At 43.9% G+C, this 15,496-nt stretch overlaps 1 protein-coding gene across 2 annotated transcripts in view; it reads left to right on the forward strand.

Moving 5' to 3' along the window:
• Positions 1–2,158: 2,158 nt before the first annotated feature.
• The window catches only part of MID1 (midline 1), a 184,364-nt gene continuing 171,026 nt past the window's right edge, over positions 2,159–15,496 (forward strand). For both annotated transcript variants that reach the window (XM_060086667.1, XM_060086668.1), the window contains exon 1: positions 2,159–2,434. The gene's annotated coding sequence lies outside the window, so the exon portion shown is untranslated. The remainder of the gene's footprint in view (positions 2,435–15,496) is intronic.

Genomic DNA, 15,496 nt, shown 5'->3' on the forward strand with positions numbered 1-15,496 from the left:
ATTTGCCTTGGAGGTGATGACAGCTGAAGGCAAATGCAATCGTGAGAAGCTTCTGTTGAAGGTGATAAATAGATATGCCTTGGGATTGAACTCCAGTGATATGTAATGGCAGCAGCCCTGGGTAGTTTCCTGTGTCCTGGGGCTGAGGGCATAGCTAGGGCAGGAATAGGTACAGTATTTCTTGAAGTGAATCAGCGTCCTTTGGCACTGGAATAAAATGCAGATTACCAGGCTCCTCCTCAGACCTACTGATAAGATTCCCTTGGAGTAAGAGGCCCAGGGATTGGTATTTTTCACAATGTCCTCAGAGGTTTCTTTGCACAGTTAAGTTTGAGAACCAGTATTTCAAAGGCGGGTACATCAGTGGTTCTCAATTGGGTATGATTTTGCCCTTGGTGATGTCTGGAGACATTATGGATTGTCATGACTGTGAAAGGGCTCCTGGCATCTGGTGGGCTGAGGCCAGGGATGCTGCTAAGCACCCCACAGTGCACAGCACAGTGCCCACCACAGAGAATGATTTCACCCCAAATGTCAGTAGTGCTGAGGTTGAGAAACCCTGGTCTAGGTCATAATCAAGGGCTCTGTAGTAAATACAGGAGGAGGACTGAAGTCAGCTTGTGTCACTAGGTGGTCCCTTAACTTGCTAAGGTAGCGGGGGGTGCATCTGGAACGGGGTCACAGACCTCCAGGTCCAGATACTGGGCTGCCAAGTTTTCACAGCACTGGGCACAGCTGACATCTGTTGAACCCATACAGATGACACACCTGAAGCTGCCTGTTCATTATTTGCTAAGTTGGGTTGTTTTCCCCTCTCTGATACGAAAATTTTTTCTTTCTTGAATTATTCTCACAAAATTTTGGCCACTTTTTTGGGAAAAAGCTGTATCACTGGTGCTGCACAAAGTAGTCTTTGCTCAGCTTGCACTTTTTTGCCACCCAAAAGGCAGGTTCCCATAGATCATATTGGTTAAGAGTTGAAAAGAGGTACTGTTTATAGGAAACTAAGAAAGCAAACTTTGGAAATGCTTTGTGTTTGGTTTTTTTTTGGCTGCGTTGGGTCTTCGTTGCTGTGTGTGGGTTTTCTCTAGTTGGGGTGAGCGGGGGGCTACTCTTCGTTGCGGGGCATGGGCTTCTCATTGCAGTGGCTTCACTTGTTGCAGAGCATGGGCTCTAGGCGGGTGGGCTTTAGTAGTTGTGGCTTGCGGGCTCAGTAGTTGTGGCTCATGGGCTCTAGAGGACAGGCTCAGTAGTTGTGGCTCAGGGGCTTAGTTGCTCCGCGGCTCGTGGGATCTTCCCGGACCAGGGCTCGAACCCGTGTCCCCTGCATTGGCAGGCGGATTCTTAACCATGCGCCACCAGGGAAGCCCTGGAAATGCTTTTTAAGTGTGGGTTTAAGTTTGCTAAGAAGCCAGCTAGCTGTCCTCCCATCCAGCTGAGAGGATGTCCAGTTCGTCCCTTTTAATAAGTTCACCAGATCAACCTTGTAGGTAAGGTGAACCTTAGTGAAAGGTAGACACACTTCTTTGAAAATTTTTTCTTCTTAACCAAACATCAGTGCCTGTTTTTCTAATAACAATTTTATTTAAAATTGTGCCTCGGGCCGTCACTAGATAAAGATTCTTGCTCATTTGCCGTGTTTCAGATTTGTGTGCACGTTCCCGTTAAGATCTGTGTTTCTTAGATGGCTATCCAGTTCATCTATATGGAAATCAGGTGGGCGACACCCTCCTCCGCTGAGTGCCGGTTTCGGTTCAGGTGTTCTGAGTAACAATTTGGTTTCCTCCCCAGTGTTTGGGGCACGATTCCCTTTTCAGAATCCGTCTGACCCCTGAGTGTGCACTTTTCTGGCTGATTCTGCCCCCTTCCAAATGCTTGCGTGCTTTTAGGGAGCTCTTAAAAGGCCAGGCCTTAAGCTAGTTAAGCTTTGAGCAGACCCAGAGCTGTGAGATAAGAATAGAACGCATCTTGTACTTCGGGAGCTCAGCTCGGAGGCCGTCTCCAGCTGCTTCCAATCCTTGCAATCCTGAAAGCTCTCGAATCCTCGCGGAGACAGCCCCTGCGGCTCCCAGGGCCCACCCCCTCCTCCTGATTGGCGAGACTCCTCCGGGGCCCCAGCCAGCCACCTACGACGTCTCTGAGACCCGATTTGAAATAAGAGCCAGGCGGTCGTCGCTTCCCTGCGCCCGACTTTTCATAGGCTAGGAAGCAAAGCTTGAGAAACTTGACGTTGTCTTGGGCAGAGTGCGTGTAGCAACAGATCAAAGAAAAAGAGGAAGAAAACGTGCTCCCAGCTGCCGGGGGATCTCGCTGAGTTGCTTTTGTCTTGCGGGCTTCTGTTGGGTTTGGTGTTTCCCCCTGGAAGACCGCTGCGTGGGCTTCGAGGCGGCTCGCTCCCTGCCGGATGGGTGATGGAAGTCTAAACATGAGGCAGGTGAGCTCCGGGGGGCTGCACGGGTGGGTGGAGAGGGAGGGCGCCGCTTGGGACCCCTGGGATGTGACTCCGGATGAGCAGATGCCTGGCCCAGTCCTTCCATTTGGCGGAAAGACGGGGCTGCATTTTCCTAAAGGAACCCAAGGAGCAGATTTCCTGAGGTTCCCCCCACCTCTCTCCATGGGAATTGGTGATGTCAGGCAGTCATTGTAAAGGGCTTAAGAGCGGTTCTTAGAATATGTAAATCAATTCCAGTTTGCAGCGGCTGGAAGTTATTGTTCAGGATGTATCTCGAGCTCTGAGCCCTCTCTCCTGTGCTTTTGGTGAGAATAAAGACAACTGAATATCCTGAAAAACAATTACACGGGGCCTCATATCTCATTTTGGCTTCCCCTCCTGAGCACTTACTGTGTTTATGGCTGAGAAGGCGGAACCAGCCCGAAATGAGTACAGAGAGTCCTTCCAGAAAAATGCAGATTTGTTTTTATGTTCTAGCAGTTTTGAAACTGTTATTGCTTCTGGACGCGAGAAGACAGCCCTGAAAGTAGTGAGCTGAGAAACGGCTCGGGGATGACTTCCATGAGTCTTTGAAAAGACTTCTAAACCAGCAGCTGCTTCTGTGGCTGCGGGGCATGGTGATAAAATGCCTTATCAGCCTAGGCCGAGGTTTATAGTTTTGCCAGGAAGAAAAGAAAGAAGCGAGTGTACCAAGCCAAGAAAAGGGTGTGAGTTATAACTCAACCAAAGTTATAGAAGAATCTTATGTCAATATTTCAGTATCAAGATCAGTGCTCATAGAAGGGGCTGAAAGACTGGAAAAACATGCTAGTAGGCTGGCAAGGGCAGAGAATTCCAAGAGGAGCGATATTGTTCTGGCCAGCTCTTAGTAAATGTGGATGGAAAAAGTTAGCATCCATATTACCACCAGACAAGCTCTGCACTTTTTTCTTCTAAGTGGGTTGGGTGCTGGCCACCCTGTGCGATTTGGGGGAAATGATTTGCATAGGAAGCAAACTTTCCGTGTGGGGGCTGGGGCGAGGGGGTTAGAACTTTCTGTCCGTTTCCTGCAGCCTGGGGGGGGGGGCGGTGAAGCAGAGCCCTCACCGTACGCTCAGGTTTTGAAAAGACCCTCTGCCTTCTTGCCTCTTCACCTGCTCGCTAAGCAAGTGTGCTTGGCAAGTGGCAGTGAGCGCAGAAAAGCACGCTTAGACCGGCAAGTGCTGTGTGTGTTTCCAGTGACTTGCTCTTGCCTTGCTGGAGACTGGGCTGCCGATCAGTTTCAAGTTCTGCAAACTCATGGTCTGACCCCATTCTTTTTCCGAGCAATCCGATGGGATGGGGAAAAGAAGCGAGAAGCCTAAATGGAAAGGATTTAGCAAAAGGAAAAAGAGGAACGCAGAACATTTTTGACAAAGGTCCTTGGCTGGAACAAAGAAGTCATTTGATCCAGTGCGGAGCCACCTGTCCTCTCGGTGGTGTCTGAGCTCACTTTTCAGAATCTCTGTTCCCACACGATTCCTCTGGAATGGAGGCACTCCCTGTGCTTGATGCCAGAGGCGTGCTGTCCCGAGCTTGGCATGATTTTTCCCATGCCTGGCTCCTTCTGGCATTCGTGTGAATTGGAATTCAGCCCGGTAATGAAGTTTTAAGGGTACACATGGAGTAACTCCTTAGTCATTTAATGAATGGGCAGCTTTATTTTTTAATATAAATTTATTTATTTACTTATTTATTTTTGGCTGTGTTGGGTCTTCGTTGCTGCGTGCGGGCTTTCTCTCATTGCGGCGAGCGGGGGCTACTCTTCGTTGCGGTGCGTGGGCTTCTCATTGCCATGGCTTCTCTTGCTGCGGAGCACGGGCTCTAGGCGCGCGGGCTTCGGTAGTTGTGGCACGTGGGCTCAGTAGTTGTGGCCCGCGGGCTCTAGAGCCGCGCGCACAGGCTTAGTTGCTCCGCGGCTTGTGGGGCCTTCCCGGACCAGGGCTCGAACCCGTGTTCCTTGGATTAGCAGGCGGATCCTTAACCCCTGCGCCACCAGGGAATTCCCAGCAGCTTTTCATCCCACAACTCTGTATGTCCAAAAAGTTTTTGGCCTGTGCAGTCCTTGAAAAGAGGGTGGGCTAGGGGTGGGATGGGAGGTGGGGGAAAAAAGGAGGGGGGAAGAGTCATGGCCCATCCAAAGAATCTAGGCAGTCCAGCGTTTCAGGAATCTGACACGTTGTTCCGCAACAGCCAGAACAAGAATGTGGAGGGGAAGGAGATGGTGGAGTTATTGACTTGGATTAATCCTAACTTGATTTGAGTTTCTCTTGGGGGAAAACTTGCATCCAGGTGGGGTGAATTGCACCTACCAGCCAATTTGTCATCTCAGCCCGGCAGCCCCAGCTGGATTTGCAGGGTTAACTATCAAACGGGTCCATGTGTCATCAGCGCAGCAGTGAAATCCAATCTCTTCGCTGAGGAGTGATCCGTCCCTAGGGCTGCACAAATGCTGAACAATGGCGTGGCAGCCGAGAGACCCCCGCCCCTGACTAGCCACAGCGGGTAGCCAGAAATGGCCAGCAGAATTAGAAAGCTGCCTGGCCGGCGATGAGGTTCAGAGGGGTTTTGCCTTCTGCTAGGTTGGCGGCAAAAGAATGGTGCAGAGGGACAGTATTCTTTGAGTGTTCCTAAGGTCACGCTGAGTTAGGCCAGAAGAAAAGGCTGAACCCTATTTGCCTTTATCAGGAAGTAATTTTAAAGCGTGTGCCAACCTTTCTATGCCCTCTGATCATAAATGGGAAACTTCTGAAACTTCCTTGAGAAGGAATTTGCTGTGTTCCCAGGCAAAAGGAAAGGCACGGCCACCTGTTCCAGCAGCCCAGCCAAAAACAACAGGTTTGCCTGTGGCATTCCCACAACTGCAAATATCCTCAAATAGCACGCCCCCCATTGTCTATACAAATGAGAACAAATAATTCTTTTCTCACGCCGGAAAAAAAAAATCAGGTTCTTCAGACAAAATTGCCTACCAGATATAGTTTGTGTTTTTAATATCCTGATGATTTTTAAAAACACTCCAAGAGAAGAGGGTACTCACTCTATTTCTGATGGATTGAAACATCCTTGCAGTCGCCTTAGAGCATGAAGGCAAAGAATAAGGCGGTGAGCCAGCGCTTTAAGCAGCTGCTGAATTCTTACAAGGCTAGGATGTTGCTGTTACGACGAAGCTGTGACTCAGTTTGATGTAGCCCGTTTTGCATTCTTCAGATTGGAATTAAAATGCCCAAGGCCATCTGGTTTAATCATGAAAGTCTTTGTAGTCATCTTTCCTTTGAGGATTAGAAAGTCCTTTACGAGCATGATCTATTTATTCTCTGCCACGTCCCCAGGAGAGAATGAGGTGGCATTTTGATCTTCGTTGAACAACTGGTGAGGTGAAGGCAGAGAAAGTTGAAGTCTAGAGATACACAGCAAATTAGGTACAAGTCCGAGATGAATACTACCCACCCAGAAAGACAGGCTACTTGTACAGGCTCAGAATCAACAGGGAATCTAGGGATTAGAAGGGAGCTCTCTTACAGCTTCCCTTTTCGTCTCCTGTAACCAGCATATGGTGTTCCAAGTATGTTTTATGTTTTCCTTCATTTGAAAGTCAAGCGTGTAAAAGTGTAAAAGGCATTTCTGTTCTCATTTGTCCCAACACTGAGATTAGGCAGCTTTTATGACACCAACTAGAAAGATACTGAAACTAACCGGACATTTCACCAGACATTGTAGGGTTTTAAGTTTTTTTGGTTTGGTTTGGTTTTATTTTTTAATATCTTTATTGGAGTATAATTGCTTTACAATATAGTGTTTCTGCTGTACAACAAAATGAGTCAGTTATATGTATGCATATGTCCCCATGTCCCCTCCCTCTTGAGCCTCCCTCCCTATCCCACCCCTCTAGGTCATCATAAAGGAACAAGCTGATGTCAGAAAGAGAAAAACAAATACCGTATGCTAACGCACATATATGGAATCTAAAAAAACTGGTACTGATGAACCTAGTGGCAGGGCAGGAATAAAGACGCAGATGTAGAGAACGGACTTGAGGACACAGCGGGGGAAGGGGAGGTTGGGACGACGTGAGAGAGAGTAGCACTGACGTACATACACGACCAAATGTGAAATGGATGGCTACTGGGAAGCTGCTGCATAGCACGGGGTTTAAGTTTTTGCACATGGTTTGGAGGTCCAGTATCTTCAACACACATTAGAATTTTCATTTCTTCCCTACTGTGTCTCCTTGGCAGGGAATGTTATAATCGTGACTTACTGTCAGATTAAAGATCTTTATTGGTCGTGTGGAAATCGTTTTTTCAAGTTGGCTTTTCCTTGCCATTCCTTATGACCTGTACTCATAGTTTGCTTGGCTTGGGACCGCGTAGGCCGCGAGCAAATCCTTTAATTGGTAGTTGCATGTTATCCTCAGACATTCCAGAAGTTTTAAGGCTACGTGTGTATGTTTATGTCTCCTGGCTTTGATCCCGTGTAGTAAATAGACATCCAATGTAACTATGGCAACCTGGGCTGTGCATTGGTGAAAGAGGGGGATTTGGTCACTGGACAAAGAGTAATTTGTTTGATTAGAAAAAGGTGGGGCTGATCAGGGCACTTTTAAGCCTGCATGGTTTGAGGATCATAGTTCATCCAAATCATTTGGATTTTTCTCAGTAGGCAAAAAGAATTAATGGCTAACCACATCCAGCGTATGTTGCAGATGTAATTTAAATGCTTTTCAATCAAGAGGTTGCTACTTTCAAAAAGCCACTTATAAAACAAAAGGGAAGTCCAACATATTATATCAGTTTCCCTGTTGCACATAGGAATGTTTGTGTTTTCAGAACTTGGTGGGATTTTAAAAAGAAATACCCAGATCTGCTTGGGCAGTGTGCATTTCAATTATCCACCTGCAGAGGTCAGGCTTGAAGTGTCTATGATGGAAGGCCAGGCGGTGGACGCCTCTGCTGGGAGCCGGGATCAGAATCAGAGAGAATTGCTCTGCTTATTTGGAACAATTAGTTAGTGATTCTTTAATCTTGTGACCAAAGCCACAGGGAAACGGAGTTCATTCAAGGAAGAGAATATCAAATACACTGAGATTAAAGAAAGGGCTCCAAAGCCAGGTCAAACAGGAATCTAATCTCCATTAAGATATGGGACAGTTTATCGACAGGATGCTTTCTGCCTCATTACTAACTCCTTTTATTTCACATGAAACTCATCTCAGGGGTTCTGTTGTAGAAGATTGTTTGCCTAGTTTTATGAACTGGCAGGTTCTAGAAATTCCTTTAAATGAAAGGACAAAATATTAGGGAGTCTTCCAGATCCACAAGATCTTTTTTCCCTGCCAGAGGAAGATAGTCCATTGACACAGAGCAGGCTAGTTAATGGCCTACAGAAGGCCACGTGGCGTTAAGGAGGTGAGAAAATTGAGGCACTGAAAAAAAAATGCTTAGAAGGGACTTTCCTTTAAAGCAAAACAAAACAGAACAAAACTCTAAGAACTTACGTGCTTTGTGCTATGAAAGAGAATTCTAAGTAAAAACGGCAACCAAAAAAAAAAAAGGAAGAGGTGCTGATCATTAGTAGTAGATTTTTACATACAGTCAAATATTTATGATGAAATAGTCAAAAAGGAGAAATAATACAAAGGCTCTCCTTCATTTCTTATATCATTCAAGGACATTTACTGACTACTTACAGAATGAGTATATTCCTTAGTTAATTCAGTAAAACTACTCTAAATGATTATTATACGTCAGGCCACCTTGGGGCTGCAAACATGATTCTGACACAGTCCCTGCAGCTATATTTATATGGATAAGAATCTGCTTAATAAATTGATGGTAGCCAAAACTTTCCTGAACTGAGACTTGAGAAGTGATTTGTAATTGTGAAATTTAGTTAATTTTTACCCACATATCCATTTGTAGGAATTTATGAATTCCGAGTTTAAATAAATTTACCATAATTAGTAAATAGTCAATTAATTTTTCTCAATAGAAAAAAATAACTCATAGGCAGTCCCCAGTCTAGGAATGCTTATGCTCTAAGAGTTTGTTGTTTGAAACCCAGAACATTTTCCAGTGAGAAGTGGTGCAATGATTGAGACTAAAACACTATTTAAAAAAATAACCCATCTGGGGCTTCCGTGGTGGTGCAGTGGTTGAGAGTCCGCCTGCCGATGCAGGGGACACGGGTTCGTGCCCCGGTCCGGGAAGATCCCACATGCCACGGAGCGGCTGGGCCCGTGAGCCATGGCCACTGAGCCTGTGCGTCCGGAGCCTGTGCTCCGCAGCGGGAGAGGCCACAACAGTGAGAGGCCTGCGTACCGCAAAAATATATAATAATAATAAAATAACGGAAAAAAAAAACCAATCTGATTAAGTTCTGCATTTTGAGGACATGCTTCCATGTTATACAGGACGGAACATAGAAGGAGAAGGGGTTGCCAAACTCTTGGTAACAGGCCAGTCTTGCAAATATTTGAAATAGGAAAAGTTTGCACTAGTTTTCACGTTTCTCCACCCTTCTAGTATCTTCTGGGTCCCACTGGGATGTCTCTCCCAGGCCTATCCTAATACACAGTGAATTGAGTTCCCATAATTTCCCATCTTCCCACCCTCCCCTCTCCCACCTTCAAACCACACTCCTGTTTCTTCTAGACAATAGTCTCAACCCGATGTTGGGAGAGAAGCAATATGAATGCGCTAAAACTCATGACTCAGCCCTTTAACCCTCAGGACGAACATTTAATTGGGGAAATAGCAGCCACTAGAGCCTGGAGCTGCAGAAATCACGAATGCCCTTTCAGGGACAATATTTGTGGGCAGGGTTGTGCCTTTGGCAGACAGGACTTGCTGGTGTGTCTGCCAGTGGGTTGAACCTCTTCACTTGTTCTTCTCTCAGCATCCTGACCGAACTTCTGGACTCCCTGGGGTCTTTGTGAGTGACAGCCAGGGAACCACAGGGGACCAAGTGAGGGGAGTTGGTGGCATTTGTGGGTTTGGGTTGCTTGTAAGTACAGTCTTTGTACGCTGAGCACTGTCTGTTTGGATCACAATAAATGGAAAGGATGTAGCTGGAACTTCCTCTTATCCACAGAAGTATCCTAAATGGTGGATATATTTCCCGTTACGCGTTTGTCTGTCTGTCTCCGGACTCAGTTACTCAAGAACAAGAGTTACGTCTTAATTACCTTGAAAACCTCAAGTCCAAGCACGGTGCCTTGACACCCAATAAGAATCAATCAATATTTTTTGCCATTTGCAGCAACATGGATGGACGTAGAGATTATCACACTAAGTGAAGTCAGCCAGACAAAGACAAATAGCATATACCACTTATATGTGGAATCTAAGAAAAATGATACAGATGAAATTATATACAAAACAGACCCACAGACATAGAAAACAAACTTATAGTTATCAAAGGGGAAGCGGGGGAGAGGAATAAATTAGGAGTTTGGGATTAACATAAACACACTAGTGTATATAAAATAGATAACCAACAAGATCCTACTGTATAGCACAGGAAACTATACTCGATATTTTGTAATGACCTATAAGGGAAAAGAATCTGAAAAAAATAGAGATGTGTATACGTATAACAATCACTTTGTTGTACAGCTGAAACTAACACAACATTGTAAATCAACGATCCTGCAATGAAAAATAAATAAAAAATTAAAGAAGAATCAAATATTTTTCAGGTGGATGCTGGATGAATTTTGGCAGGAAAGAGAATGGAAAATGCGCTTTAAGCTCAGAGGGGTATGAGGAAGAAAGGACATTAGGAAGGTTGGGGAAAGAGCAAGGACTGAATAGATTGACATTAGAGAAAAATTAGATGGCGGTTGCTTAGCCATCTCGTCCTCTCAGTTGTGTTCTGGGTGAGGCCCCAACCCAGAGCTCGGTAGGCAGCTTGTCTTATACACTCCTTGATGGGACTACAGAAATGGTTAAGAAATGGGACATGTTGTCCAACAGCTCAAAACCTAAAAAACAAAGATGAATCTGCTGCTTGTTCTCACTGAGCCCAACCTGATGTTTTAGCCTTTGGTCCATGTGCAGTGGGTTTATTTTGCCAGATGAGTGGCGTGCCCAAGGTCACTCAGCAACTGAGAGTCTGTTTCTGGAAGGACACTGAAGTCTTACACTCTGCCCCATGCAGATGGCGGCCACATTTTCTGCAGGGAAAATCAAGTCATATGCCGGACAAAGCATTTTCACTGCTTCTGGGTGTGACAGACCATCTGAGAGTTACGGTGAAAATGATGAAATAGAAATTTCTGAGACATTGAGTGGTTTATGGAGACACCAGGACTAATACATTTTCAAAGCATCCATGAGGTAGACTATCTTATTTGTTATATGTCCAGTTGTGAAGTGTGGCTTCAGTTGCATGTATTTTGAAGTGATCTTCCCTAAGCAATTAAGAGCAAAGGAGCTGTTTGTGGGCACCTGGAATTCGTTGAGTGCCCTGCTGAGTTACCAGTAACTAGATGGATGGCCAGATAACGCGAAATATAAATGGAAGGCATCACCAAATATTAGAAATCTACACAGGATCAAGTCTCCTATAGGAGCTGTGTTAGGAATTCAGACAAAAAGTTCTGGTTAAAAGTTGAGCGTTTGTGGGTTGAAAATGTTAGCACAGGGGAATGCTTTACCTTCCATCAGGGAGCAGTTTACATTTAGAACCTGGGTCGTCTTCTAGATTCCTTATCTTATTCTCTTTTGACTGTACTTCATGCCTTCTAGTAAGGTGTAATTTGGATGTTTTGGGGTCACGTACTAATTTAATGTGCTAATAAATCCCAGCACAATTTTCAAATAGGTTGATGGTTTAGAATGAATCAAGAATCAGGAAAGACTGTATCACTTAGGAGAAAATACTATCCAAAAAAACCAAATAGTCTTATACTTGATTCTGTGCTACTTTGTCGAGTAAAAACTAGGAGGATTATGTTTACACCTTTTTTCTACGAATTCGTCAGCTGGGCTTGGTGGAGACAGGGCAGAAAAGTGAAATGGAACAAATAGAAGGGAGAAGGAAGTGTGAGTTATTTCAGTCAACCTATGGGGAAAGCAGAATAGAAAAATTGGCTATCCAGTGAGTGACACGGTTTTTTCCCTTGGTCAGTGTTCAAAGTGGATTTCTAAGGAGATGTTGATGCGGCTGCCCTTTTCATATGGCTGTGAGTGAAAGAAGAAAACAAAGTCCTAATAATTGATCCGAGAGAGGTATGACTTTCTGCGTAGAGAAAAACACGATAGGAGACTACTAAATAATGAATATTTATTGCTTAATACTTCTTAGCCTGGAGGAGACACTTTCTGAATATTTTTAACATTTCCCCTTTGTAACATTTTAGCTGTCAGAATTGAATAGTTCACATGTTAACTACATTGTTTTGGTTTAGCTAATGAAGAGTGATAAGATATGAATAGTTTGTGACAGCCCCGAACATTGATAACAGAAGACATTAATGCCTGCAGACACAACCTACATGGTAAAATTCTGGGAGCAAAAATGCTTATTATGTTAGGCCAACGTGCTTTGACCTAGTTTTGCTTTTCTGCTTGGAAATTATGTCAGGATTCGTTACATCATTCCTGTGGATGAACAATTTCACATTCTTGTTTATTTCAGCATCATTTTATTCATTTTGTGTATTTAGTTCTGACCTCCAGGAAGCCAAACTAATCCTCATGGACTTGCCTTTTCCTTTTGAAATGAGTCTTCTGCATGCTAAAGAGAGAGGATTTTATGTATTAACAAAACAATCTAAGATGCAGTCTTCAAAGACATTCATTTCTCCTTGATCCGGAGCCACTGCCCTCTTAAAGGCTCCAAGAGGCTGGCCAGTTTTCTGCTGATCTGAAGTAGTGTTCCTTTCTTTGTCTTACGGGGATGGAACAGATTACTGTGGCATAGTTGAATAACAAAAAAATTTAATAAGACGGGGAGGTTGATGGGATACTTCTCAGCCCGTCATCCTTAAGTTCGTCCATTGCATATTTCTGGTTTATTCATCCAGTCAAAACTGGCCCAACATATTTTTCCTATTTAACATTTTTATTGAATAATTTTCAAAATGAATTATTTCCTCAGTTGATTTCAAGCACATTTTTTTCCCTGCCGTTTAATATTTTCTATTACTAGAGGAAAAAAACGTTTAATTCTTTCATACGTTTATGAATTCAAATCTTCAAAGAGTGTGAGTTCTTCCTGTGATCATCTGACATCAAATTTACAAGTATAATTTGCTGCCAAAAGACCTTGAACGGTTTTTGGTGCACACGTTTTGGCCTTATTAACAAATGTAATCAGGCAGGAGGAGCCCACAAGAATCTGTGTTCGTGGTTCCTCTTCAAAAATCCACCGTTTGCTCTTGTTTTCTGATTAAATCCCTTTGTTGTTAGCTCCTTTGCAAATCCTCTGTCCGCAGGCAGAAAACCTAAGAAGGGAGCGTCCCCTTCAAAGCACTCCCAAACTGAATTTTAACCAGGTAAATTGCTGATTAGCTGTGGATCATTTAAAGAAACAGTATGAAAGTAATTGGGATAGACACAAGCCCTAACTGTGATCCCGGGGGGGCTTCAAAAGTTGATTGAAACAGTCAACTCAGAGGATTGTTTTCCATGTCTGATCCTTACGCTAATTTGAATGCTAGCATCTTGAAGAAAAACTTCTTCAGAAGATTTCTGGAATCCCTAATTGGTATACAAACGCTGTCACTTCTAAGCTACCCGAAGTGGTGAAATATACTCTGTGGCTCCTATGATGATATTTCTTTCTAGGTGTTGATGGCAGACTCCCAGCAATTTTTTCTGATTGTCATAGGCAGATAACAAATATAGTTCCCTCATCTTACATAAATAGTGGCATTTGGTAAACCCTATTTGCAACCTGTTTTTTTTTCACATTACAATTTTTCCTGGAGATCTTTTCATAATAGTGCACGAAGAGCTTCCCTCCATCCTTTTTTTTTTTTTTTTAACAACTGCATAGCATTCCATAGTGACAATATACCATAATTTACTTGATCCTTTCCCTACTGGTCGCATTGGTTGTGTCCAATCTTTTGCCATTAAAACAATGTACATAGAAAAGCCTTGTGCATTCGCCAGTTTGTGTGGAAGATGTGTGTCTGAATTGTAAATCCCCAGGAGTGAGATTGCTGGGTCAAAGGGTGTATTGCAGTTTCTAATTTTGATGAATAACTAAATTTGCCTGCCCAGGGTGTGTGAGCACTTCCCCAGAGCCTCCCCAAGACAGGGCATTGTCCACCGTGTACATCTTTGTCTACCTGATACATGAAAAGAGGTATCGCTGTGTACATTTCTCTTGTGAGTGATGTTGAGCAACTTTGAGTATATTAAGGGCCATTTGCTTTTCTTGTGCAATGTCTGTTTACATCTTCCATTTCACATTGTTCTTGACATTCATTTTTCAGTCTACCTACCTTTCTAATCATTCACCAAAGAGATACAGCTTGTTGCCTTTCCCCAAGTATGTTCGAAATAATGCAAAAGGGGCTCCTGTAGTAATGTAGCTAATTGTAAAGATTTTATGTGAATGGAAGTGGGGCTGCTTCACAGCATACATTCCTGTGAGAGTCTGGATTTCTAGGCCTGTTTATCACTTCCTCTTCTACTCTCTAGCCAGTGAATGTCAAGAGGCTGAGCTTTATAAAGTAAAGATAACCTCCAAAGTGTTGAAAGCCTGCTATCGAGGGTCTAATTTGGGGAGGATGCTTATGTTGTTAGTACTCAGTATGTTGGAATTGTGACCATTTTCCAAGGAAGTAAGAGCTTCCACTTGAAATACTCAAGATCCTGGAAAGTCTTTAAGGAAATAGTTTCCACTTTTCCTCTCAGATTGCAAAATGTCAAGATGCATCATTGATAAAATAATTTTAATATGTCTGCACGGTGTAGTGGTTCTCTATCACCCTTATTGAAGACTGGAGCTTTATGTTCAAGACCCACAGGAGGAGAACGGTTGCATGGATCTGAGGTTTCAGTGTATGTTTTTTCATGTAATAAGGAAGATCATTGAGTGCTTATAAATATGCACAGCAAGTCCTTATCATTTTATGGAAATGATCCAACTACTCAATCGTGTGTGATTACAGTTACCTCCCCTGTAAAATGGAAATAAAAATGCAAATAATAATCATAGTACCTATACTGTAAGGTTGTTATAAAGATTAAGTGAGTTACTGTTCTTCTACCACTTAGAACAGCACGTGATACAGAGTAAGCACTATATAAGTGTGTGTTGACTAAGTTATAAAATGGTGGTTGTCAAGAACGGTGAAGTGTCTGAGACTTTATCCCACTTGCACACCAGCAACTTAGCCTGCCACTGTTTCTTGGATGCTGGCAGAAGACATGAGACTCCTGCGTCCGAGACAAAGGACTGTATTACTCATGGCACTGCAAGTGGCATGAGCTTCATGTTCACATTTGTTCCCCTTGCCTCCCAGGTTCCCCCAGGGCAACACAGAGGACCCCAGGTAGATGTTGTGCGGGCAGGAGAATTGCCTCCCAGGTGTGGATCCTGAGCTGAGAGACTCTGCATCTCTTGTCATTGATAGTAAGCACACACCTGCCCATTGCTCTGGAGGGAGACATTATCTCTACCTCCCAAGGTGGTTCTCTAGATAAAAGGCCTTGGAAAGATCATCAGGAACAAGGGCCACCAGTGCCTGTGCTCCTAAGATGTGCAAAATGCAAGGCATCCATGGAGAATTTTCTCCCAGGGGTAGTCCAGTGAAGTATCTTGACCTTTGCTTCTCAAAGCCCTAAGACTTCTGCAGAGCTGCCCAGGGCAGGAGGAGAACGATGTTGCCCAGACACAGGAAGAGGGAAGATGTGCAAGAGTAAGAACCATCCTCTAGTTCCCTGCCTTTCCAGCAAGAAGAGCTTGGATGTGTTCTGCTTTTCTCCTCTTCCAAAATGTTGGGCTTCTGGTTAAAATTTCTTGGGAACAAAGGGATCTTTCTTTAAAAGAAAAGAAAAAAAGAAA

This window comes from Mesoplodon densirostris, chromosome X, assembly GCF_025265405.1.
Source record: "Mesoplodon densirostris isolate mMesDen1 chromosome X, mMesDen1 primary haplotype, whole genome shotgun sequence".
Lineage (NCBI taxonomy): Eukaryota > Metazoa > Chordata > Mammalia > Artiodactyla > Ziphiidae > Mesoplodon > Mesoplodon densirostris.